The sequence below is a fragment of the Manis pentadactyla genome, chromosome 7 (assembly GCF_030020395.1).
Source record: "Manis pentadactyla isolate mManPen7 chromosome 7, mManPen7.hap1, whole genome shotgun sequence".
Classification (NCBI taxonomy): Eukaryota; Metazoa; Chordata; class Mammalia; order Pholidota; family Manidae; genus Manis; species Manis pentadactyla.
Genome location: NC_080025.1, coordinates 108919308 through 108944346, shown reverse-complemented (window position 1 = coordinate 108944346; position 25039 = coordinate 108919308). Strand labels below are relative to the sequence as shown.

The 25039-nt window shown below is 40.8% G+C and overlaps 1 protein-coding gene across 6 annotated transcripts in view; it reads left to right on the top strand.

The window, feature by feature from the left end:
- ELMO1 (engulfment and cell motility 1) overlaps positions 1 to 25039 on the top strand; it is a 507053-nt gene that overhangs the window by 11904 nt on the left and 470110 nt on the right. The window contains exons 2-3 of one of the 6 annotated variants that reach the window (XM_057504658.1): positions 20337 to 20424; positions 21396 to 21513. The exons of 4 other annotated variants lie outside the window; for them this stretch is intronic. The gene's annotated coding sequence lies outside the window, so the exon portion shown is untranslated. The remainder of the gene's footprint in view (positions 1 to 20336; positions 20425 to 21395; positions 21514 to 25039) is intronic. One more of the 6 variants, XM_057504659.1, reaches the window with a different exon arrangement.

Below are 25039 nucleotides of genomic sequence, written 5' to 3'. Positions count from 1 at the left end.
AAGTAGCTGGAGGGCTGGAAGAGGGAGAATGGTGTACTGGGGAAAGAAGAGTCCCGGCAGATGACTGGCATATGTGAAGGTCATGTGAAGGGTGGACTTCAACATTGAAGAAAGTGAAGATCAGGGTGCTCAGTGTGGGGAGCACTCCAGACCTGGGTTGGCCTGGGGAGAAGGACTCATCAGGACTACAGGTCTGGGCCTTTATCAGAGGAGCAGTGGGAAGTCATTGAAGTGTTTTACCTATGGGAGTGATATGATCAGATTTATGCTTTGCAAAGATCTTCTTGGCTTCAATGTGTAAATTCTACATCATTTAAAATTGGTCACAATGTGACTGCACTATTACTACTTTTAGAATCTAACAATTTCTAAAGGAAGCAATTTAGCCACTAGTGTCTCCTTCAGATTTTAAACAGCAGTTTAACTGAGTGATTTAGCACGGGTATTGCAACCATTTAAGAATGATAAACTACCTAGTTCTGTGGCTTTTTCAGACTTCAGAATGCTGAAGAATTCTTGGGGACCCAGAAACCGCAGTTTAGCAAATCCCTCAGGTGATTCTCATGCAGGTGGTCCTGACTTCACTTTGAAAGGTATCATCCCAGAAAGTGCTAAGAAGTGAAAAAGAATTATAAACCTCAAGGTAAAACATTATCAAGCATCCAGGAGAGGATGGAACCTCTTGACTGCCCAGGTTTTAACTTGGATCTGTTCTCCCAATACTAGAAGGATTTTTCTTCCAGTGCACCTGAAATTGATTCTAAATCCTTTGAGTTTCTTCTAATTTATTTCCTAATCCTTTCATATACGACTGTTTTCTCAGATCTGTATCTTACTTCCTCTGGCCTCTGATATTTTACTTTTCATTTTGTCACCTTTTAATAAGAATCTTCCTATCTGAGTCCCAAATGGGGTAACGAGGTGGGGAGGTCATGGGGAAGCCCAGCCAGAGGAGGAGGGGATGAGAAGCCTTTCGGTGGATTTTGCATACTTCACTGTCTAGAGCAGGACACCGAGTGTGTTGTACAGTGGAGAGACAAGTCCATAGTTACCCAATAGGGAATTGTTTTTAGGGGTTTACAGGACCAGAGATACCAGGAGGATTAGCTCTGGGGGTGCTGGCTTAAAATTCCGCTCAGAAACTGGGTATAAGGGAGACGATGGGTTCATCACTGCTGCCTGAGAGCGTGTAAGAGCCCAGAGTTTTTGCTCAGGTGAAATTGGGGTGAAATGAATACTAAGGTTGAACAGAGCAGAAAAGAAGTCACAGCAAAGGCATCAGGCAGTTTGGTGGGCAAAGAGAGAGAGTGAAGTGCCTTGGATGTGCATTTGCCTCCAGTCAACATGATGTAGCTCAGTAGTCCCTTCCTCTGGGAACCTTTCTGGGTATCCTGGAAATCAAAGTCCCCTCTGAGGACATGCAGAGTGCCTCCCTGCACTTGGCCTGGTGCTGCTGCTTTACACTCTACTTCCTGGCTTCTTCCCCAATAGACTGGAAGGCAGATATTCTCCATGCTGAGCCCATAAGAGATGCCCAGTAAGTGTTCACAGACAGAAGCACTATTATGCATATATGTGAGCACTGAGTCCCTCTGCAGCCCTTTAAAATGGCTTCTTTGTCCCTGAGTAAGGGCCCCAGGGACACATGGGTCAGGGATGCCTGGCAGGTTCCTCTCATTGTACCCAGTTTTGCTGAAGACCAGCCCTGCCTGAGGTCACAATGATTGAGGTGTAGGCTAGACCAGATGTCAGATATGGGAGGCAGAGGGCCACTGGCTTTGCAATGCCCAGATCCTGTGGTAGCATGGTTTCTGCTTTACTGTCATTCTGTTGTCCCCAAAGCACCCTATATGTAAGGAATTCTCCAGAGGAGGAAACCGGTGTTTGTCATTGCATTACTATCTGCAGAAATACTTATACCTCATGTGTCTACTTATAACTCTCCTAGTCACCAGAAAGCCTATGGGGTATAGATTTTAGGAGACCATAACTTGGAAGAATGTAGAGAAACATTTCTTGGTTTAAGCCCTGGTACTTCTATCCCCTGTGTGCCTTTATCCACGGTTCAGCTAATGTTGAATCTGGAGAGTTTCTTCCCTCCTCATGCTGGGGGTTGCAGTCCCTACCACGTATGTGGTTAACCACATTTCATTTATTATATTCTGAGAGCACCGTGGCCTTGAAAATTTATGTTTCTAGGCTATAATTGCACATTATTTTTCTAGCAGCTATCAAGGGTTTCAGCTAGCAATTGAAACTTGATAGGTGTCATGGCTCTTCACTGCTGGAAAGATTAATCCTGATGTTCAAGTGCTGAGCTGAGCCTGTTTCTTTGAAGCCAAACACATGCAGTAAACCCCAAACTTAAGTGTTCCAAGTTAACTCTGGAGGTGGAGCACATTTGGGCTTTCAGACCACACTTAGACCTCCCAAAACCTCTTTCTCCCTCAGTAAAATAACCAAACTACTCCTTGCTTCCCTAGTGTGGGGGCTCTGCTAGTTGCTGAGTATGTCTATTCCGATTATGCATTCTGGGGAAATAACCACAAGACGGGTTTGGAGACCCACTGGACTCACCATGACATGGATCTGAGCTAACACCCCTTGGATCGCCTGCATTTCATAAGCACTTACTCTGACTGGTGGGCCACCAGTGATGTTGTGAGTCTCCTGAAATTACTGTCAGTAATCTAGGTTTTCCTGGAGTTGGAGCCAGTGCTCAGTAATCCTTAAAAGATCTGGTTATTTCCTTTCCCCTAGGAAAAGGCTCTAGGCCTCTTTGGGGGAAGGCTGAGAGAAAGATTAACAGTATAAATTTTTGGCAACGTACGTGGCTCCTTTCTTAAGGGCACCTACCCTTCCTTTCAATTAAGGGGTTCTGGGTCTATAAATGGGTTCAAGTCTGAGAACTGATGGAGGGGCCATGACTCTTTTTGTGACTCAGGTTAGGCTTTTGTTCACTTTATCTAGAAATGTTCTGCTTCTACAAATCAAGTAAGAATTTAGTAGGTTTCCTGTCTATTTCACTTCTACAAATGCCATGATTAATTAGCAGTAGGTGTGTGCAAGTCTGACCATTCTGATTGCTGCTTTGACTGCTGCCCATGTGGTGAACAGGCACACTAGAATGTGCTTGAATAGAACCCTTGACTGGCTAGACGCCTGACCCCACCTGCTACTCCCTTAGACCCTTTGCTGAGTTGTCTTTGGGCAGCGACATAGCTACACAGATCAAGGTTGAAATTACTCATTATTTACTTGCTATGGGCAAATTTATTAAGCTCTCATTTCTTCCGTTTCCTCTTGTGTAAAAGGAAATGGTGCCCAGTGTCATGATGAAATGAAAAATGTCACCAAGGATCCAAGCTCTTTGGTTCCAGCAGGTGTGTAATAAATGTGAAAGGATACAACACTTTGAACCTCTCCTCCAAAACTGTTCAAAGCCATCGGTTGGTTGGATGGGATGAAATTAGGAGTCACAAATGGACTCGTAGGAATGGTGGTTCTGGCTTCCTGCACCCTTTCCGATTTGCAGATGACTCTGAAACGTGTGCTTGATTTTAACTTTCTTAGGAAAAAAAGTGCCATTTCATTAGAATAGGTTATGTCCACAAAAAAATTTCACATTTCCTGTTCTTTGTGTTATGACTTAAATTTCAACTTCACTGTGTTTTCCAGTATGATGGTTTGTTTCCTGGGCTGCATTTTTCTCTCTTTAGAGAAAATTAAGTCTGTCTGGGACAGGCGACCTTCTTAGTACCTCCCTGATGCTGTGGGGAGTCCTGTTTTGGGAACCATTTGTGGACTTCAATCATTAACTCATTTTTTAAACACTTGCTGCCAGGGAAATGGTGACTTGGTTCCTTCCCATGGGGAAAGAGGATGCGGTGGACACCTGGCAGTACGGTGTGGCTGATACTCCCATGTGGACAGTGCCTGCTGCCATCATTGGCTACAGGGGTGCTTCATGGAAGTTGTGCCTGGTGAGCTTTGTGGATCCTAGGGGTCCAGGCGTGGCATTTGGGACCAAGAGGCCAGGGTCTTAGTCCTGGAACTGACACTAACCTACTGTCTGTGCCCCCCTCAGTGGCCTGTTTTCTTAGCTGTATAATGTGGAGGGAGGGTGCTAGACATGATGGGTGGACCCCAAGCAAAAATCCATGGATTGGCTGCTTCAGAATCATTGTAGCAGTTGAAAAAAATTAGAATCCGGGCCCTCAGCACCAGAAAGCCAGATTCTGGGAGGGCTCTGGAGTCTGTATTCATACAGAGACCCCCGCGCCCCAGCTAACTGTGAGAGGCCCCTTTTGGAGACCTTGGGTGACTTCAAGGTTCCTCTTCCTTGTAGCTCCTAATGCCCTCTTAAATGCCTTCTGCGTAAAGTCTTCTTGACTTCTGACTGACTGGCCCTCCACAGAGAATTAGTTCATAGCTCTGTGCGAAACAGAGAACAAGAGCAAAATTCATCAATTTGTGCTGGTTTACTTTTCCTTCTCTGCTGGCCTGGGAGCTCCTGAATGTAATGATGGCACCACCATCTTTTCATCCTCCATGCCCTGCCCACTGCCTGGCATGGAGAATATGCCTAAAGGGGAATTTTCCCAGGCTGGCAAGATAGGAGAGTGGTGAACCTGAAAATCAGTCCTTCTCTCTTCCTATTAGCAAGTTTAGGAGAGATTTAAGGGATATTTCAAACGAATCTCTCCAACATCTTTGGGGCTGCCCGTTGAGTTGCTTAATCTCTGCTAGCCCCTCCTTCCAAAGTTCTGATCATTATAGAGGTAACTTCATTCCGTCCTTTAGTCTTGGGACCCCCAGGATGGATGTGGCATCACCAAGAGAAGTGGAGAGAAGAGGACAAGTTGGAAACCAACAACTGAGGTGTTTTGCAAATACAATTACATCCCAAAATTTGGCATTCCCGTCTATAACTCCTCCCTTCCCAGTGGAAAGAGACAGCCATCACTGTGTGTGCCTAAATCCTCTGCTGGATGGAATAGTCAGCTAAGGAAAGGAAAGCTGATTTCCTGGTTGCCCTCCCACTCCCAGAGTTCTGGGTGGTGCCATCCCACACTATTTGCATCATTGAACTGCACACACTGCCAAGACTGCATCTTAAATTTAAACACATTTAGATGAGGATAAAGAAAGCCTGAGGGAAAAGGTAACACTTTGCCATAAGAGGTGCGTAAGCACTGTACATTGTACGTGTTACTCCTGTTTTTGGATTAAGAACAGAATGTTAATTAATAAGTAAAAGTTCATCTTCTGAGTGGCAATAATTTGTGTTTTGCTCTACTTTCATCTGCTGAGTCTTAGAGTTTTTGAAAACATGAAGGCTGAAAAAACTTTCCTAGGGATCCTTCTAATACACCCTTTTAAAAAATTGTTTTGATCTTTAGGCTGCATATTGACTTGAAAAAGAACCAGTGTTACAAAAAGAAATGTAATTGCAAGGAACTGGTTCCTGATTGTCATTCAGGTGACATAGATGTGACAGGGTCTAAGCATAGCCACTGCTTTTCACTGGTTTTACCCAGTTCCCATCCAGAGTCCAATGATCCCCTTAGCCAAGACTGCTAAGAAGCAACATAGCTGGATTCATTAGCCTCAGTTCTGAAAGCTCCACTGAAGAGTTATCTTTATATTCATACAATTTTAATTTTGGGGGACAGGCTGTGCCACTTTTCAGGTGCCAAAAGAGATCACTCAGTTTTTTTTATTAGGTGCTATTTTAACTTCAAAAATGTTTTATTTTTTATGGACTGCTTTGTTCCTTTGACCCAGTTCTCTTTTCCCTGAGTTGTGTGATGTAAGATGGCGAAGATTATTTTATTAATAATGCCTGGAATATTAATTCCTTTCAATTGAAATCACTGTCCTCATCCTCCTCTAACACACACACACACACACACACACACACGCATACACGCACACACACACAGACACACCCCTTCTCACACAGGCATCTTTCATGTTGACAAAATGCTTTTGGAGTACATATGGGGAAAACTGATTTTTCTCCCCCTTTTAGCAGGAGATAGAAAATACTGAGTTTTGTGGGGCACAGCTGGAGTAACAAAGGCCTCTGAACTGGCAGACCTGGCACCCTTGTCTTTACTGTTCCTCTTAGCAGGACTTTCATGCCTGTGGGAGTGTCACAGGCTTAGCAGCAATGAGAGAGTGTGCCATTCACAGAAGTAAGCTGTCAGCAACCACCTCCTCTAACTACAGTTTGCTACTGCCTGGAAATGAGTAAGTGACAGCTATTAAAATGGCTTTAGAATAATTGCAGTTCAAAGTTAAAGATGTTAGCAAAGATATTATAGACTACCACTTACACTTTTTTCTACTCGTGAAAGGGCTGAATGTTTGGGGCCCATAAAATATTCACAAAATAGTATCCTTGGTCACTTTATGTATGATTAATCTACACTATTCTTTATGTTTTTACCACCTTATCATGCCTTCGGTTTTGCTGACATCTGAAGGAGGGTGACATTGCACTCAAGTGAGCTGTGATATATCTGCAGCGTTGGTCACTGCCACCTCAGGCTGACGTGACTGGGGTTATTTTATTTCATCTGAGTGTCAGAGTTCAACATGTGCTTTTCTGGGGTTGGGAGGAGCAGGTGCTCTTGTTCTTGCCTGGGTGCCATTAAGCCTGTTAGGCGCTTTTGTGAAATTTAGCTTTAGCATTTTAAAAAGCCTTAGCCCAAAACATATCTTAAAAATGTCTCCCTACCTCCCAGCTAGGATGACCTCTCTAGCACATTCTAGAAATGTCATATTTTACTGTAAATTGAACTGCAGAATAGTCTATTTTGGCAAACCATTTTGTTCCAAATAAGTACACACATTAATTTGCTTGACAGAGAAAAAGAGCTGAAATGTCTGAACTTGAGAGAGAATTCTAAATGCCATTCTTGCTTCAGAAAGTCAGAGAGTCAGTTCATGCCCTTCATCATCTCTGATTTCCATCTGCTAAATGATTTGAATGTAGCTTCTAAAAGGGTCTCTTTGATTATCTGAACCATAATACTTCCTTAGGGGGATCAGGTTAGCATTTGCGAAGGTTAGTTCGTGATTTTTCAGTAGAGAAGATACAGAATCTTTTATTAAAAGGACCTTGGAGATCCTAAGTTAATGTTTCCCAGTGTATGGTGTTGAAGATGAATTAGGTATTAATGCTGGCTTTTAAAATATATCTAAATAATTGTTTATTCATTTTCATGCATATTAGATTAAAAATATAACAAGTGCATCAAACCTGTAATTTCATAGATTTTCTTGTTTAGGATGAGACTATGGTGAAATAATCTTAAGAGAAATATTAAGTGTAATAGGGCTGGAAAATGGTATTTGAGGAACTAGTTTGGGAAACGATGATGGAGTCCAACGCCTGTGTTTTGCCTGTGATGAGGCTAGATAGGGAGCAACTGAACAAAGTCCGTTTAGTGATGACATTGAGAATCCAACATTGGAATCCAAAGTACATTGCATTTGTGAATAATAACAAGGGCAGCTAACCTTTATCAAGTGTTTACTGTGTGTGATACCAAGTGACATATATGTGTTACTCACTTAATTCTCACTATAGTCCCTAGAATGAATTATTATTAATATTCTTGTTTTATAGATAAGAAAACTTCAAGCTTAGAGAGGGTAAATAACTTGCCCAAGGTCATAGAGCTAGAAGGACCCAGCTGAATGCAAAGATGGGACTGCACATCCGCTGCTCTTAGGTCAATGAGAATAGTTAACATCAAAGAAGACTTTGAAGGGATCCTTTTGTTAGGAAATTTAAAGGTCTGTGGAGCAAATATTTATTGAAAGTTTAAAATGTATGCTGACCTGCTAGGCACCAGGGGCTCAGAGACTTGCCTGAAGACTTGTGAATTAAGGGTTTTGTAACTTTCCTGGGGTAGGGGATTCTCAGAGGACTTTCCTGGGGAGACTCCCTTTATACCTTGGCATGCTAAATGCTGAGAAATCTGCAGTCAGAAATCTGTTTTCTTCTGTAATATTGATGGTTTTTAAACTCAGTCAACCTCAGGTTCCCTTTTTCTCCAATAAAACCTGTTACATTTTGCAGAACCAATATTCTGTGGTGGACCTATTTGGGACCTAACCTAATCCTTTTAACTCATTTAACACATGAGCAATCTTAGGTCCATGATAACTTAGCCAAAGTCAAAACTAATTGTTGGCAGAGTTTGTGTCATTAATTAATTAATTCAACAGGTATACATTCACTGCCTCCCAAGGGTCAGGCATTCTGGAATGTGGGCTACAGTAGTGAGCAAATGAATGAGAAAAAGATACAGGAAGACAGATCTATATTTTAGGAAATAGTATATCTATGAAAATTGGAAATCCTTATTTTTGTCTGCATCTTCTCAAGACAGAGGAATGCCTTTTTTATCTTGTTTCCCATTTTCTAGCACAGGACAGGAAAGCATCTTCAATAAATATTTGTTGAATAAATGAATGAGCTGCTGATGATTTAGGGTCTTTCCTATTCTGTAACAAAATGGTCAATTAAAAAGTTGCCCTTAGTTTTGGTGTGGATTATTCTTTGGGAAGTTAAAAAACATAATATTCTGGGAGGTTTCTAGATTGAAGTAGGTCAGTTGGTCACCCCTGCTAAGAAGCTCAGACCTGAAGAACATTGACCTAGACAGTCATCAGAAGATTATTTTTGAAACAATCATGTCTGAAAACCATCTTTACAAGTTTCTCAGCATTGCTAAATTATTTCATTGGCTAGAATTTTCAGATCACATCTGTTTTTTGATTGCTGGGCTTTTGGCCATATTGCTAAAGTGCCAGAATCTCTAAGACTCTACTCAAATTGCTAATATCAACAGATTTCTGAGGACTGTATAGTTTGTTCAGATACAATAGAGGTGGGACCCAGAATCTTATTACATGGCTTGACTTAGGGGAGGCTATGTATTAGTACTGGGTAATCTGTCCATCTGTTATTTTCTGAACTGTATAGGACACTTGGGCCTTCAAAATCTTTGCTTATGTATGCTTAAAAGGTTTGATGGATGCACAGCTTCCTTTGCATTGTACATTTCAAACATTTGAAAAATGGCTGATGTCAGTACAGTAGGAGGGGTCTCTGAGTCCATTAGGTTCTGAGCTGCCCAGGTAGTCAACACTAGTAGAAAAGATAAAGGTCAACAAAGTAAATACTTTCCATTTGCATATCTTCTTCCCTAAGGAATTTGGTGGCTGCGGAAGATCATCTGCCGCAGAGGACATGACGATCTGACGCTGCATGCTCATGGCTCTTTGCATTTTGCTTTGTTGTCCTGTGGAAGGTGCCATGCTGGACCTTTCTCTGTGTTCCACAAGGGATTCCCTGTTTCTTAGGGGCCCACACCTATGAGGTCCACTTAGCACAGCTCTCAGAAGCACTCACCCAATACTCATCTCCAGCAGATCATTTAGTTTTGGAAAAGGGTATCATCAATTTCAGAGAGGGGCATTTTGGTGGTTAGAAATGCAGCCTCTCTAGTAGAGGGTGCTTACAACTTAGGAGAGAAAAGGAAATGCATCTGACAACATCTGTCAGATTCATTTCTGAGTGTCTCATGGAAATCTAGGTTTCCTCAAGAGAGTATTTCCCTGAAAAAGAATTGTTTATTTCATTCTACATGGCTTTATGGATCACAGCAAAATCAGACATTTATTTCTGTTGAAAGAAGAAAAGAACTATTATATAAAAAGGAATTGGAATAGAAGTTTGAGAAATAAAATACAATGGCAAGCTGTAAGTTTTATTTAGTCTCAGAAGTAAAAGCAAGTAGAGAGCTTTTAGAGTTTGGGTAAAGAGAAACAGGCTTAATTGTATCTGTAAGAGTTTACTGTACGTTATAAGAGGAATGTCTGACTACAAAGAGTGATGAAATTATGGCATATGTTATTGAAGGGAAATGGCAGGCTTTTTTCTGTTCTATGTTTTTAGGAAATAATCTGTAATGTGGAAGACATTGGTACAGGGCAAAGAGAATGAATCCTGGAGCCTGAAAGAGCCAGGCCTGAATCCCACATTCTCCATGTTATATGTTGTTTCTGAGTCTCAATTTCTTCATCTGTAAAATGAGGATATTAATAATCCAGACCTCTAAAGGGTGCTATGCAGTGCTTAACAGCCTTGGCACATGGGAAGTTCCCAATAAATGGTAACTTTTATTATGAACTATAAATAGACAGGTATTTAAATGGCACCCACTATGGCTGAGAAGGAGCTATGAAATGTGCTCTGGAGGTGTTTTCAGACCCTGTGACTTGATTTAGTGTGCATCATGCTTATCTGATGTTTTTTATTTTCAAAGAAATCTTAGAGTGCATCATTACTAGAATGCATTTTGGAGTTTTTACAATCAGTTAACTAATTCCAAAACCCTTTCCCTAAATAGGAAGGCAGGTGTTGCCTGCTTCATCTGTCTATTTGTACACCTGTTTAAGCATTTTAAAATCCACCAAAACATTTAAAATCATGAAAGCCAATTGCCTCATGACTAAACAGAATTCCCTAAAAGTGTTGTGTATTTCTGCCAGCAGCTGACTCCTCTAAAATAGGCAGGAAAATCACATGAAGCATCTCTCTTAATGTTGTTCTTGTGTTGAGACTTGTACCAGGTCCCTTAGGCCAGAAGGAAGCACAGATTTTTGGGAGAAAAAAATCTGATGTATTAAGCCAATAACATCTAACCTCTTGGCCTGACAGATGTAAATTCTTTGTCTAAATTCACAGAACTAAGACTCTCTTAGGGCCGGAAAAGATTTTGATAATGCAAACTCATTTCCTCATTGAATTTATTCCTCTGGATGCTATCTATGTAATTAATAATCAATAAGTGTTGTTTGCTTACTTTGTGAAATTGTTTCAAGTTGGGATAAGGATGAGTCTGTGGTGTTGAAATAGAGGAAAGCTGATTTCCTTATGCTGGGATTGGGTTTAATCTCATTAGCCAGATGTTCTAATCATGAGAGCTAAAGAGAGTCAGATAGGCCACAGGTATCTCAGTTGCACAATGCAGTGGGCTGTGAACCACATTCTTTAAAGGTCATCGTTTGTATGGCTGATAGAGGCACCTCTTGTCTGCATTTTGGGAGCATAGTTCGGCTCCCTGGTCTCACTCAGGTCAGGAACACCAAGGCCCATCACTTTGGCTCCAACTCCTTGAGTTTAAATCCCAGGGCATTTGTAAACTCTGAGCACAGAGGCCACTTTTGGCCAAGGAAAGTGGTTCACCTTTCTGGCCCACTCTGTCCTGCTGCTGTTTATGAGGCATGGCTCTTTCATCCCCGTCTTGGGAGAGCATTTAGAAAAAATCCATTGCAACTCTTAATTTTGATAAAGCCTTTAATTTTCTGTCCTTTGGCAGCTTCATCCATTTGCTGCATATTCAATCGTGAAGAAGCCAGGGTTGAATTGAGATGATAGTTTCAGTATAGCCTGGAGCTTAGAAGATGTGATCATATTAGAGAATCTCCAGCCTTTGAGTTTGTTTAGCTTTGTAATCTGGAGGACTATCCTCATAAGGGAGGAGATTTTTGGCATCTGGGGAGAGAGCACTGCAGCCCAAACGAACTGTGATATTTTGATAAGGTGCTAGAGGAGGTTGCTGGATTCTAGAGCAGAGTTCTGAAGGTTGCAAGGAATATTGAGCTCTCTTGGTGATAACTGCAAAATGTTGGGTGCTAGGAGATCAGAAAATATGCTGTAGAAAAGGTAGAAAGAGTTAAGTTGGCTAAAATAAGGAAATAGGGAGAAAAAAGCTATTTGAGAGAGAGAGAACTTGGCATATATTTGGTATTTGTGTCTGTTTTTGTCTTGCAATGGGCTGATGTGTTGGCAAGAAGCTTCTGGCTGTTGTCAGAGATAGGAACATCTGTGCTCCTTTGCAGAAAACTCAGGATTCTAAAGTGTTTGGTGGAAACTGTAACTGCCACTCACTCTGTCTCCTCATTAAGGAGTTAAGCCTCTAATGCTCAGAGTGTGCTTTTAAAAGGAAGATGTGGCTTATGGCTCTGGGCTTTACTTTTGCTCACCATGTGACAGAAGAGAGTTTCCGGCAATGAAATCTAAGGCTGTCAGTACAAATGTGCATGCTTGGGGCAAATTACTTGGGCTTGCTTGGTTGGAAATGAGAGTGAAAAGATGCTAGTCAGCTAGATAATTATGACACAGGCATGCAAAGTGAGCTACCAAGACGTGTGGCAAATTCTCTGAAGCCTTTGCTTTAGTCACCATGCTTATATGCTGTTACAGTGACCCTAAAGTATCAGTGACAACCCAATAAGAGTAGTTTTTGATCACTTCAAAGTCCAGTGCTGGTCACTGGCATCACCCTGGGCATCAAAGTCTAGTTATCACACTACCCATCTACCTGTTTTCCTTTAGGCAGAACTCAATTACAGGTGTGGCCAAATGCAGAGGAGACTGGAAAATGTATCTGAGCAGTGTGGTTGTAGAAAATGCAGTTGGTTTATTGAACATACAGCACTGCAGCTGCCATGACCCCAGATATTCTCCTTTGATAGTGGTGGATCCGGGTTTTGTAGGGCCTAAAGCTTGTGCAAGTTTGGGGCTCACTTTAAGAAACAACAAAATTGAGGACAAAAGTGAGTATGCATTTAGAGTGAGAACGGAAATAGCTCGATCAAGTGAGGGACCCTGCGGATTAAGCTTCCTTAGCATCACAGTAAATGTCTCTGTGTCCCTAGATACCTGATTGGGGAATGTGTTTCTCCCCTACTTGAGATCTAAGCAGACTGTCCTCGCTCGGTGCCCCCACAGAGCATGTAGTGTTGGTGAGAGTATTCCAGGCCAGTTACCTCACACTGCTCTTCAGAATAAAATTGCTCCAGCCTTTCTGGGGAGCCATGTGGCCCAATGTGCTGAGAACCCAGGGCCCTTTGTGTGCTTACCTCTCAGCCTCCACATGCTTTGAGGGGCTGAGGGCACAGGTGTGGAGGCAGATCCAGATGGATTGGAACCCAGCAACCTTTACTCCACATTCCTTAACTTTTCCACCCACCATATTTATAAAATCGGCATAAGCAGAGCATGTTACTAAGTGTTGGTATCAAAATCAGTTGGGGTAGTACATTATGCTTAGCACAGTATATGGAACTTAGTAAGAGTTTAATACATGTTTGTGTTTTATCATTCATACTAAGCAAAAACATGTTTGAAAATGTTCAGTCTACATTAGTCGTATGTAAAAAGAAAACATCCTGATTATCTGATTATAGATAAATGTTTGAATTGTGTTTCCATACAATGGACTATTGTAGTAATTACAAATGATGATAAAACATTTTATACAAGGAAAAATGCATACAAAAACTGAAAACAGAATTATATAAACAGTATAATCCAAATTATGTAAATAGTGAGTAAATGTAAAAACACTGAAATTATGAAAATGTTATTACTGGTCATTCTGGATGCAGATGTAGGACCACACTTTATTCTCATCTTTATAGTTTTCTGCCTCTTGAAAATTGTATATAATTATTTAAATAATAATATTATTGATTCTCCCATATAAATAGCAATATTGCAGTCTTAAATTTACCTAGTATTTTATTGTTTCCATATCACCTTTAATCTTCACAATAGCCCCAAGAGAACAATAAAGAAAAAAACTTTTATTTTTAATGAAAAACAGATAAAATAAACCCACCCAACCACTAAAAACTTGGAGCTTATTGAAATTTCCAGATAGCATAGTCATAGAAATCTTTATCTCCTTCCTAATATTCCAATTAATTCTGCTGTTCACCAAGTGCTATAACAAAGGTTAAAAATACAACTCTTTTTTCAATTAGTATGCTTTTCTATTTAGATTTTTGATTATAAGTATTTTAGCAATACTGGTTGGGAGTATTTTTTCATGGAAATTCTAGAATAGAGTTTGGAATCCAAAGTTGTTCTACCAGAAAATGTTTTGCTGCATTTAGCCAAGGAGTTCAGAAAGGCTCTTGGGGGTCAGAGCCTACCTGCTTCCTGAGCAGCCATCTCTGTGCTCTCTGCCCTGTGCTCCCTTGCAGGCCCAGCACTTGGGGCTTGGGGGGTGGGCTTGCTGGAGGAGTCTCTAGGACGGTGGCGACCAATGCCTCCTGGTCAGATCACCCTGGATGCTCTTCTCCCTAACTGACTAGGGTTCTGTTCCTGGTTTCTGTCATATTCCAAGTGCCAGAATCCTTACCAGAGTAACCCCCTGAGAGCCGGGCTCTCAGCTCACACTAGTGCCTTCTTCCTGCCTTATTGGCTCTCTGTACAGAATCTGAAGTTTGCCTCCCAGCCCCAGCCTGGTGACTGACACCTCCTTATAAGACCTGCATGAAGATTTATCTGATTCTGACTATCTGTCTATACCTGGAGTATTGTATATTCCTAGATTGGCCCTCTAATGTTTCTTATGCCAAGTCTGAACTGCAGATACTGACCTGGTTACTTGGCTTGACTCTCACACATCCTTGGCCCTGATATTCCGCAGGTACAGAATTCTGCTGGTGCAGCACACTCTCCGCCAGCTACTGAAGCTGCCTCTCTCTGTGCTTTCTGCCTTGCTCACCCCTGGGGCCTCAGCAGATCCAATTCCAGGTTCTGGACTCTGCAGTGGGCCTCACCTACCTCACTGCAATTAACTGGGCTGGGTCACCAGATGCAGCATGTTGCAAAGAGTCTGTTTTGAAGTCGTTAACTGCTTAGAGGACAGCAGAGTTGCAGGCTGCAGGAGCAGCTGAAGTTGGGGGAGCAGGCATGACCTGTGATGATCTATATTTAGGGGTAGAGTACTCTCTTTTCAACTTTGATACAAAAATACTATTCAAGACAGTTCAAAATATGTTGTACTTTCTGCCTGTAATGTTGTCAAGTTTATAAAAGTATCATGGACTGGAAGTTTTCTCTTCTTTAACAGGTCAGTTAAGTGGAAAGTGTAGGCAGGGAAAAGGCAGTCAGTGAGATTGCAGTATTAAGTTCCTAGTGTTAACAAATTGCAATGAACTGGATGGCTTAAACCATCAGAAATTTGTTCTTTCACAGTTCTGGATACCGGCAGTGCTCCCTGGGAAGCCTCTATGGGAGGTCCTTCCTGAGCTCCTTCAGCTTTTGGTAGCTCCAGCCCTTCCGTAGCCCCTGTCTCCACCTCCATCTTCACGTGGCTGTCTTCCTTTCATGTGTCTGTCTTTGCATGGCATTTTCCTCTTCTTTATAAGAACACCAGATAATAATAGTGTCTTCTGATAGGATTGTTGTGAGAATTAAATGAGATAATGCTGGGGTAGTATCTGGCTTTTAGGAGAGGCTCAGTAGGGGTTAGCTTTTATGGCCACTTACAGTCCTTTGATTTCACAAGCAAGTTCAGGGAGAGATTGAGGAAGTGAATGAGCCACACACGAAGTCACACTGAGGTAAAGCAGAAGGTTCTCTTTCTGTGCTGTGACCCCAGGGACACAAATTTTGCTCCCAAGTTTGTTGTCAGCACCCCTTTTGCTCAATTATTTGCCTGATTGAAACTTATACTGTTCTTTTTAGTGGATGCAAATCCTCCTGGGCAAGTTCTAGATAATCTAGGCCTGAGCTGGACTGAGCAAATATGTCTATCCTTTTGGGATTGCCCTGTAAGGCATGTGGCCTGTGCACCGCTGAGCTCCAAGGTGTAATTCATACCATGGTTGGAGTGAATGACACTGTAGCCAGGATTTCAGGGGCACAGCCTGGGCTGCTGCGTGAGGTGGCCAGGGTTACGTGAAGCTGGCAAATAGCATAGTCTGAACCCTATTCTGTTAGCCTAATTATTCAGTGGAAATGGGATTCCCAAGATTTTAAACCTGGTCCATAGCTTAGGAGAGTATGTATGTTCATTATATTATCCTTCAAGGTAAAACCCAAGAGTTGAGTGCAAGTCAAATTGCTGTTTTCCTCCCTGCTTCATCTTTGTGAAGTTTGTGTTGCCAGTTTGACAGCTGGCAGCATATCTGACTTAGAAAATAGATGTTACACGTTGAAGGCCTAAATAAAGCTTAGCTTTAGATTGAAGTCCAATAAAGGAATTATCTATAACTCGTTCACGTATTTCTGTGACAAGTCAATTGCAAATCTGAAAGTACAGGCTTGAATTTGCATGCTCATTTAGTGGTGCTGATCATCTGAAATGCTGATTGTGAGAAAGATTGCAGATTTCATTACGGAATATTCTTTGAATTTCATTTGTATGTGTGTCTATTGATGCACTGGGAATTTTATTCTAAGATGTGTTGAAAATATACTTGTAGATATTTGGTTTATGAATTTTGAGGTGCTATTTATTTTTAATATATCCCGTTCATTCTTCTTCGCAAGCAAGTAATCAAGAATTAATGTTTAAGTAGGATCCGTTTACTTTACATTGAGAGTTATTATTACTTTAATTCATGTTTCTTTTCCCTTGAAGCTCTGATGTACCTTTTGGTGTGTCTTTTGTATGTTAATTATTTTCCTTATCAATATTATTTATTACAACCACACAATAGACATTATTGCACCCTTACTATGTCCCAGGCACTGTGCTAACTTACTTTAGATGGATTATTATTATTTAATATTTGTATCAGTTTTTTTATATACTAGATTTTTAAGTAGTGTCTATTGGAATTCACATTGTAGTGAGGATCTGCAGCCTGGAAACAAACTTGCCAAGGTTACACACTTGCAAGTGGGTGGTAGAGCCAGAGTTTGAACCCAGGTATTCTGACTTGGGATCCAAAGCTCCTCTCCCTACACTCTTGATGTTACAGATACAGGCAAACCTTTGTGTTTGAGGAAAGAACTCCAGATGTAATCTAGAACTTTGCAGTGATTCAAAAGCCTCTGCATTTTCCTGTAATGTGGATTTGGGGCCAATAGATTGATTCATTTTGCTTCATCTGTTTTGTTCGCTTGACATGGTGCTAATTTGCACAGGCCTATGTGTGAAGCAGTAGGAGATATCCTAATAGGGCTCCAGGTTGCAAGAGAAATTAGCATGGAATTAAGAAATTTACAGGCTTCCTACACCCATAACCTTGAGAGTTGACTCAGTTGTTATCAAGATTGAAACCTATGGCCCAAAGTATGTGTTTCAGAACAAACAGTGTTACTTGGTTTTGTGTGATACATAATAGGAGGTCAAATTAATTTAGATAAACTAGTTAAAAAGGTTAAGTAGCATTTTTTTTAATTTCAGGAACTTTTAAGGCCTTTAATATATACTCTGTGCATTGCATTCTCCAAGAGGAAAAGTATTATTACATGTTTTGAGGATGTACTTGGCAATTATTTGCTTGTTTATTCTTATTTTGTTCCAGCAGATGAGGTTTGTCATAATGCATCTGTGATGTGTGGTTTAGGTTTTCCTGTGTAGCAGTTAGGATGATTTTGATTGTAATAACAGAGGACCCAGTGCTGAGTGACTTAAACAGTAAAAGCTTATGTAAGTGATAAGGTTAGAGGTGTCGTGAGCTATAAAAATGAATTGGTTTGCATCAGCCACTCCCTAGGTCATTTACGGTTTGTTTTCTCTTTGTTTTTCTCTGTCTGCCGGAACTGAACTTTGTAGCTGGACATGGGACAAATTCCCCTAGCAAATGAGCAGGCTGGTGATCAAACAATGCCAGAACAAAAATCTGGTAGTATTTAGAAAGAGTGAGTGAAAACATGGATGCTTGAGAGGCAGTCAAATGTCTACAGTGGCCATGAGGATATTAATCCCATCTCTTCTCCACCGTATATGTGTTGATATCCTATATGCAGTGTATAGAGTTTTACCACCCTAAGATATTTTTGGTGATTTTCTTCTGTATTTATCTCTAAGTACAGAAAAATTTTCCAACAGGATGTTCTGGGATGCCATTTTGCATACTTCAGTTTCCCATATAACCGTCTTGTAGACCTAGTTAAGTGACTAGCTTGGCTGCTAACATCCAAGAAAGTTTTTTTTTTTCTTAGCAAAATGAATGCCATAATGCCATGATACCCATTCATTACTATATGATTCATATTTCCCCTAAATGTTACTTTGATACGAAAGTACCCCGGCAGATACAAGTCAGCTCCTCGTCATTCGCCCTTTCACATGGCTGTTTGCAGGTTTTCCCAGAGTTCTCAGGAAAGTGCCAAAGGGTGTTTCACTGGCTGACAGGCTGGGGACAGAAAAAGAGAACTAGAGGCTGTAAGTTTGCATGTCACATGGACACTCGTTTTTGGCCCTGGGGATTTCCTCTGAGAAGTGAGACATGACCTTGGATGACTTGGTTCGTTCGGTGGTTGCCCTATTTGCCATGTTTCACCAACTGGTATTTCCTTCTATTGTTCAGTAAATTGACTGAATGCCTGCTGTGTGCAAAGTATTTTGTGTGGATTCTAAGTTGATTGTGACTTTCTTTAGAAACGCAGCCTTCCTGGTCTTTCAGTCTGGCCAGGGAGAGGGGACAGACACACAAATAATGAACACAAAAGATCAAGTGCAAAGGGAGGCTCAGAAAAGGTCTCCGGGGCTGGGCTGCGAGGAGGGAAAGATTCCCCGTGAGCTGAGGAGTCAAGTGTGGGGGGGGGAGGGAGAAGAATGGGGACTTCAAGAGGAGGTGTTAGGGAAGGATAAATAATCTAGTTTGGCTAGAGCCTAAATGTTGTGAAGCTGTTCAAAAACAAAAGTTAAGGAGTTGCTTCTTGTACTGGTGATTTATTGTTGCATAGCAAATTATCTCACCGCCCCCCCCACCCCGCCCAGCCCCTGCAAATTAGTGGCTAAACCAACAATAAACCTTTAATATCTTTCAGAGTTTCCATGGGTCAGGAATCCAGGAGCAGCATAGCTGGGTGGTTCTGGCTCAGGGTCTCTCCTTAGTCCTCTGGGGCTGCAGTCATCTGAAGGCCCAGCAAGTGCTGGGCGATCTGTAGCAAGGCGGCTCATTGTCATGGCTGGTAAACTGGTGCTTGTTGGGATGGCTGATCTACCCCAGAGCCAAACTTTGAGACAGAGATGGTTAAATGGCAGCTGTATCCTTTTTGTAGTCTAGCCTTGAAAATCATATAGCATCATCTCCACAATATCCTATGTGTTAGAAAAGGCCAGTCTGAGGGGAGGGGAACCAGGAGTTACCTTCAGTAGGGAGGAGTGTCAGACAACGTGAACATGTTTTAAAACCTGTACTGTTCTTGATAAAAATGACAGAAGCAAAAGCAGTGGTTGTACTGAAGCAGTTGTCCTTGGTTGTTTCTACGAAGGGTTTACTCATATTAGCTGGCATGCTAGACTATTTTGATAGGTAAACTGTGGTATAAATAATGTCTTTAGTGTATGAAATTAGTTATTTAAAATAAAAACTGGTAATTATTCAGAAGGTATCTGTAACAGAATCTTACTGCATCAGACAGGGAATGCAGAAATGGCCGAGGCTGCGGTGCAGGTAGCTGGGCACACCACTCCTCAGCACCCTGGAGGGCCTCCCAGACACCTCAGCCCCTGAGAAGAGGGCTTGGTTTGAAAACCTCACTGTGGGTCCATCTGGTTCCCCTTTGGTTTTCTTTAAGAATTCAATTTGTCCCTTGGAAGAACTCTTCCCTATTCAGAGATTTGTAAAATTGCTTTGTAAATGTATTCTAATCCTAAGAACTATTTTCTTTATTTTAAATATGTTTTTGAGCCATGCACTGAATGATGGTTAGTATTGTTTCACTCAAAACGTTTGTTTTGTGGGTGGATGTGGGAGGTGGATGAGAGTGAGGAGAGGACTTGATTTTGAACAGAGTATTACCGTACGTGCTTCACATAAAGCAATGGTTGTAGCAATGAAAGACATGAGCCACCATTTCTCTGATATCAAAACGAAAGCCATCCGTGATCATATAGCCTCAAACCGTCACAATATGACAGCTGGAGTGGGAGGCAGAGTTCTGAGAATGGAGAATTTGTGTGCTTTTGTATAAGTGTTTTTGATAATTTCAGAAGTAACTGGGGAAATTTTTATGAACCAGATAAAGAAAAATATACTCATTAGTCATATGAGTATTAGTTTTCTCAATATAACAATACACTGCTAAGGTCTGCCCTCAGCACTTCTGTATGCTATATGCATGAAAAGAGACCCTTTAATAAATGGAAAAATTGAAAAAGTAGAGTACATTACCTCTCTCTAATTTAACACATTTAAAGGGCAATCGCCAGCAAAATTAAGTTTTACTTAAAGAATTTTGAGGATGAAAAGCATGAAGACACTCATTTTTCTTCACTCTCCCTTTCTGCTATCATCGCTGCTGCAACCACTTTACCTACTTGGAAAAGAGAGAGCATATTGCTTGCTGCAGAGATTCCTTGTGAAATAAAGAAGTGTTGTAGATGGAGAAAGCCTAGAAGAAATCAAGGCTGGGTGGTAAGTGAAAGAAAGAATTTTTTTTTTTTTTACAAAGATGTGTATATGGAAGGAGATTATTGCTCTTTGAATCCATCCATTAGCAGTCACTATTAACACCTATGAACTTCCCACTTGGACTCTTTGTAAGGTAGAATTAGTTGCTCTGTCTCCATAATTATTTCTTAAAATGGTTTTCTAAGAGCCTGTAAAATACTGCACTACTTCTTGTTTCTACTTCTGGTTCTAGCTGTTATAGGTTTTATTATAAAAATGTATATGTGGGAGTAAAAGCCCGAGCTATTGCTAGGCAGAGAGCCTGGTGTGGAGTAGCACCCGGGAACATTAATTCCCTTCTTGCATCCCGCACTGACCCCCACATCCAACAGGAAGGGCGTCAAAAAGCATCAGAGTAGATGGCTTGTAATTAGCAATAGCATCCTCTTCTTTATGCAGCTAAAGATCTTTTCACTCATGTTTCCTTCCCTTGGCACCTTTATCTGTTCTCTCCCAACATGAAACCCATTGTTTTTTTATTTCTCCACCAAAATAGAAGTCAGGTTGCTTTGTTTAGGGCTGGGCCAGCAGGCACAGTAATGGGCTGTCATTTCTCTGATTATATTAGTTTGTCCCTGTTTGAATAAAGGAAGTGATTATAAATCTGGATTATGTTCATTCTAGTTTCATCTCTATGTCAGCTGAAATCAACATGACTGTTATGTTTAGGAAAGACAGGGTTTATTCACAGTCTGACTGAGGACATGGTATGAGAGTGCCCATCAGTGTGTTCTGATAAACAGCTCTAAATCCCTTTGGAGACATCTTAAATAATTTATTTACAGGAGGGGATATGTGCAGAAAGGTTACATTTATCAATACATCAATGGGTGTGGCGTGGATACATCTAGCTATTTTCCTAAAAGATCATGTTATCCACATTCACGCGCTATCTGTATGTGTGAGAGGCAAGGATAAGGGTGTCCTTTCCTTAGGTGGATGACCTCATCTTCCTTTGGGGATGAAGAGGGCACATGTGACGTTATCTTATTGATGCTGGCCAGAAAATTCCTGACTGATTACATTTCTGGAAGAGATTGAAGCTACAGTTAGGTTAGTAAGCCTGGGTTTGGTGATTTAGCAGCTTAGCAGAAGTGACCCTATGTTGGGTGACTGAGCAGCTTAGTAGAAGTGAACCCATTTTGGGCCTGTGTCTTTTTAATGCCTATATGCCATTTACTTGTTCATTCGTTTGTTCAGCATAACATTTGTTTAGGGCCCACAGTGTAGGGTTGTGTGTTGGTGTGGGGCATGGAGGTTTCTGTGGCCTAGGCATCCAGCCCTCTGCCTGACTTTTAGTAGCTCCGTCTGATGGAAGTTTGGAGAGAGAGACATGTAAACAAGAGGGTACATTCCAAATGAGAGTTTATTGAACTCCATCTGTGTGCAAGAAACTGAATCAGATTTCATGGAAATACTAGGTTTTACTAAACTTGATCCTTTCTTTCAAGGAGTTCATAGTTTTAGTATTGGAAAGAGGACACATACTTAATTTAGCAAAAATTTAGAGAGCTTTCTATGTGTCAGTCACTAAATGAGATAGTTGGGAAATTAAAGTTTATTTTCATGTTAATTGCATGAAATGAATGAACCCTTCATATACGAAGAAAGTAAGATCTTTGGAACTGGAGTAATTAGAGTGGGAATTGTAGAGGAAGTAGTAAGCAGATTGCTTAAAATGGTTAAAAGTAATTAAGGGCTCTGGCTCTAGGAGTCAGATAGATATGGTTTTGGATCCTGGCTCCATTACTCAATAGCTGTGTAATTTTGTCAGGGATAGTTAATTACTTTTTCAAAGTTCAGTTTCCCCTTCTACAAGATGTGGATGATGTTGACAATACTTACTGTGGCAAATCATATTTTCCTAAAATGGCCAAGCCAATCTCTCTCATCCCATATTTTCTTCTTACAATGTCACTTTGACAGTCCTCTCATGTAGTGTTAGGGTTTATGTCCCTTCTGTTTGATCGTGAGTGAAATGTGTACTATGTGGAGTAACAGAATATAGCAGAAATGGTGCTAAATGACTTGAAAGGCAGTATCATAAAAGTGCTATGCACTGCCATCTTGCTCTGTGGCATTCATTCTTGGCAGCCAGCCGACATGGTGTGAGGAAGCCCACCCTGCTCATGAAGAGGCCCAAGTGGCCTGGCTGGGTTGAGGCCCATGGGCCTGGCTGAACTTTGAGCTGATAGCTAGCACAGCTTGCCAGCCATGCGAGTGAGCCATCTTGAAAGTAAATCCTGCAGGCAGCCGTGGGTGAGTTGCTCTGGCTGGCTACATATGGAGCTATGGGTAAGTTGCTCAGGCTTCCCAACCCTGCCCAATTGTACAGTTGACCCTTGAACAGTTGTAGGAGTTAGGGGCACCAATCCCCTGTGCAATAAAAAATCTCTTTGTAGATTTTGATTCCGCCAAAACTTAACTACTCATAGTCTGACTGGAAGCCTTATGAATAACAAAGATTTGATTAACACATTTTGTATTATATACTGTATTCTTAAAATAAAGTAGGATAGAGAAAACAGAGAAAATAAAATGTTTTTTTTCAAATTATTGCAAACCTCCAAAAATTTTCCAGTGTATTTATTGAAAAAAATCCACAATAGGTGGGCCCATGCATTTCAAACCTGTGGTGTTCAAGGGTCAACTGTAGTTTCCTGAGCAAAATAAATGATTGTTGTTTGAAACCACTACAACACTTTGGGATGTTTTGGGATGGTTTGTTACACAGCAATAAGTTACCAGGACATTTTCACAAAACTAATCTTCCACTCATGGTAGTTATTTTCATTATTGTCACTAGTTGAGAAGATCTGTAATGGAAATCAGCATTAGTTTAAAGTGAGGTTATAACCTGAAGTTCCCCTCATGAACTTCTGGTATCTGATGGGTTTTAGGGAACTTACTTTGCTCACTTTTTTGTCATTTGCAAAAACCCTGTTGTGTGTCAACTTCCTGGAGTCCTTTTCTCCTGAGTTTCTGATGCTGACTCTGTGCTGGACTCTGTCCCCTGCTGAGTCAGAGTTTCATTCAGGATTTCAGTGTCATGACTGGATTTATAATCAATGTTTAAGCCTTCAAAATATTCTCTGGAAGTCATGTTCCTGACATTATTTACGTTTTTTGGATTGTGGTATAAAAAAACATAATAATATAATATTTATCACCGTAACCATTTTTAAGTGCACAGTTCAGGAGTGTTAAGTATATGCACATTTTGTGGAATAGATCTCCAGAACTTCTCATCTTGCAAAGATGAAACTTCATATTCATTAAACAACTTCCCATTTTCCTTCCTCCTAGCCCTTGACAACCACCATTCTACTTTCTGTTTGTATGAATTTGACTACCTCGTATAAATAGGATCATGCAGCATTTACCCTTTTGTGATTGGCTTATTTCACTTAGGATAATGTCCACGAGATTCATCCATGTTGTAGCATGTGACAGGATTTCCTTCTTTTTGAAGGCTGAGTAATATCCCATTGTAGAGTGTTTATATTTTGTCTATTCCTTCACCTGTCACTGTACATTTAGGTTGTTTCCACCTCTTGGCTATCGTTAGTAATGGTACAGTGAACATGGGTGTGCATATGTTTGTTTGCTGTTATTTTTTCCATCTCCCCATCAATAGCAGAATCTTATTGAAATGCATTTGAGAGAGATAAGAGCTTATCTGTGTTCATTGCCATCTTTTTTTCCAACATACCTGAGAGCATTATGAATAATCAGGTAGCCAGTCTGCCCAGATTCTTCCTGGGGGATTCAGCTTCACTATGCATATCTATTGTGTAGCTTGATTGGTATTAGAGTTGCACCTCTATTTGTAGGTATTTTCATTGCTTTGAAAAAAGTTTCACAAGCATCATTGTTTTGAATCCTTGCCACATGATGGCTGTTTCTTTAATGTGGAGGGTAAGAGAATACAATTATGATGTGGATGTAAATCCACACAGTGGTTGGTATTTAATGTAGTATTTTCTATACAAAAGTAGGCCTCATTTATGAGTAGACTTGACATAGTTTTTTACTTTATTTTTAAAATGAATAAATGTTTTTTTTAGAGCGTTTTAGATTTACAGAAAATTGGGCACAAAGTACAGAGAGTTCTCCTATCCTTCTCTCCCTGCATGTAGTTTCCCCTGTTATTAACATCTTGTGTTAGTTTGGTACATTTGTGACAACTGATGAACCAATAATGATACATTATTATTAACTGAAGTCCATATATTATATTAGGGTTCATTCTTTGATTTGTACAGTTCTATGCACTTTGACAAATGTATAATGTGTATATCTACTTTTACAGTATCATACAAAATAATTTTACTGCCTTAAAAACCCCCAGTGCTCCACCTGTTCACCCTTTCTCCTCCCTGCCACACACAAGCCCCTGGCAACTGTTGCTCTTTTCAGTCCATAGTTTTACCTTTTCCAGAATGTCGTAGTTGGAATTAAACTGTATGTAGCCTTTTCAGACTGACTTCCTTCACTTAGAAATATGAATATAAGAACATATCCATTTTGTACATGTGTGTGGCTTTATAGTCATTTATTTCTATGGTTGAATACTATT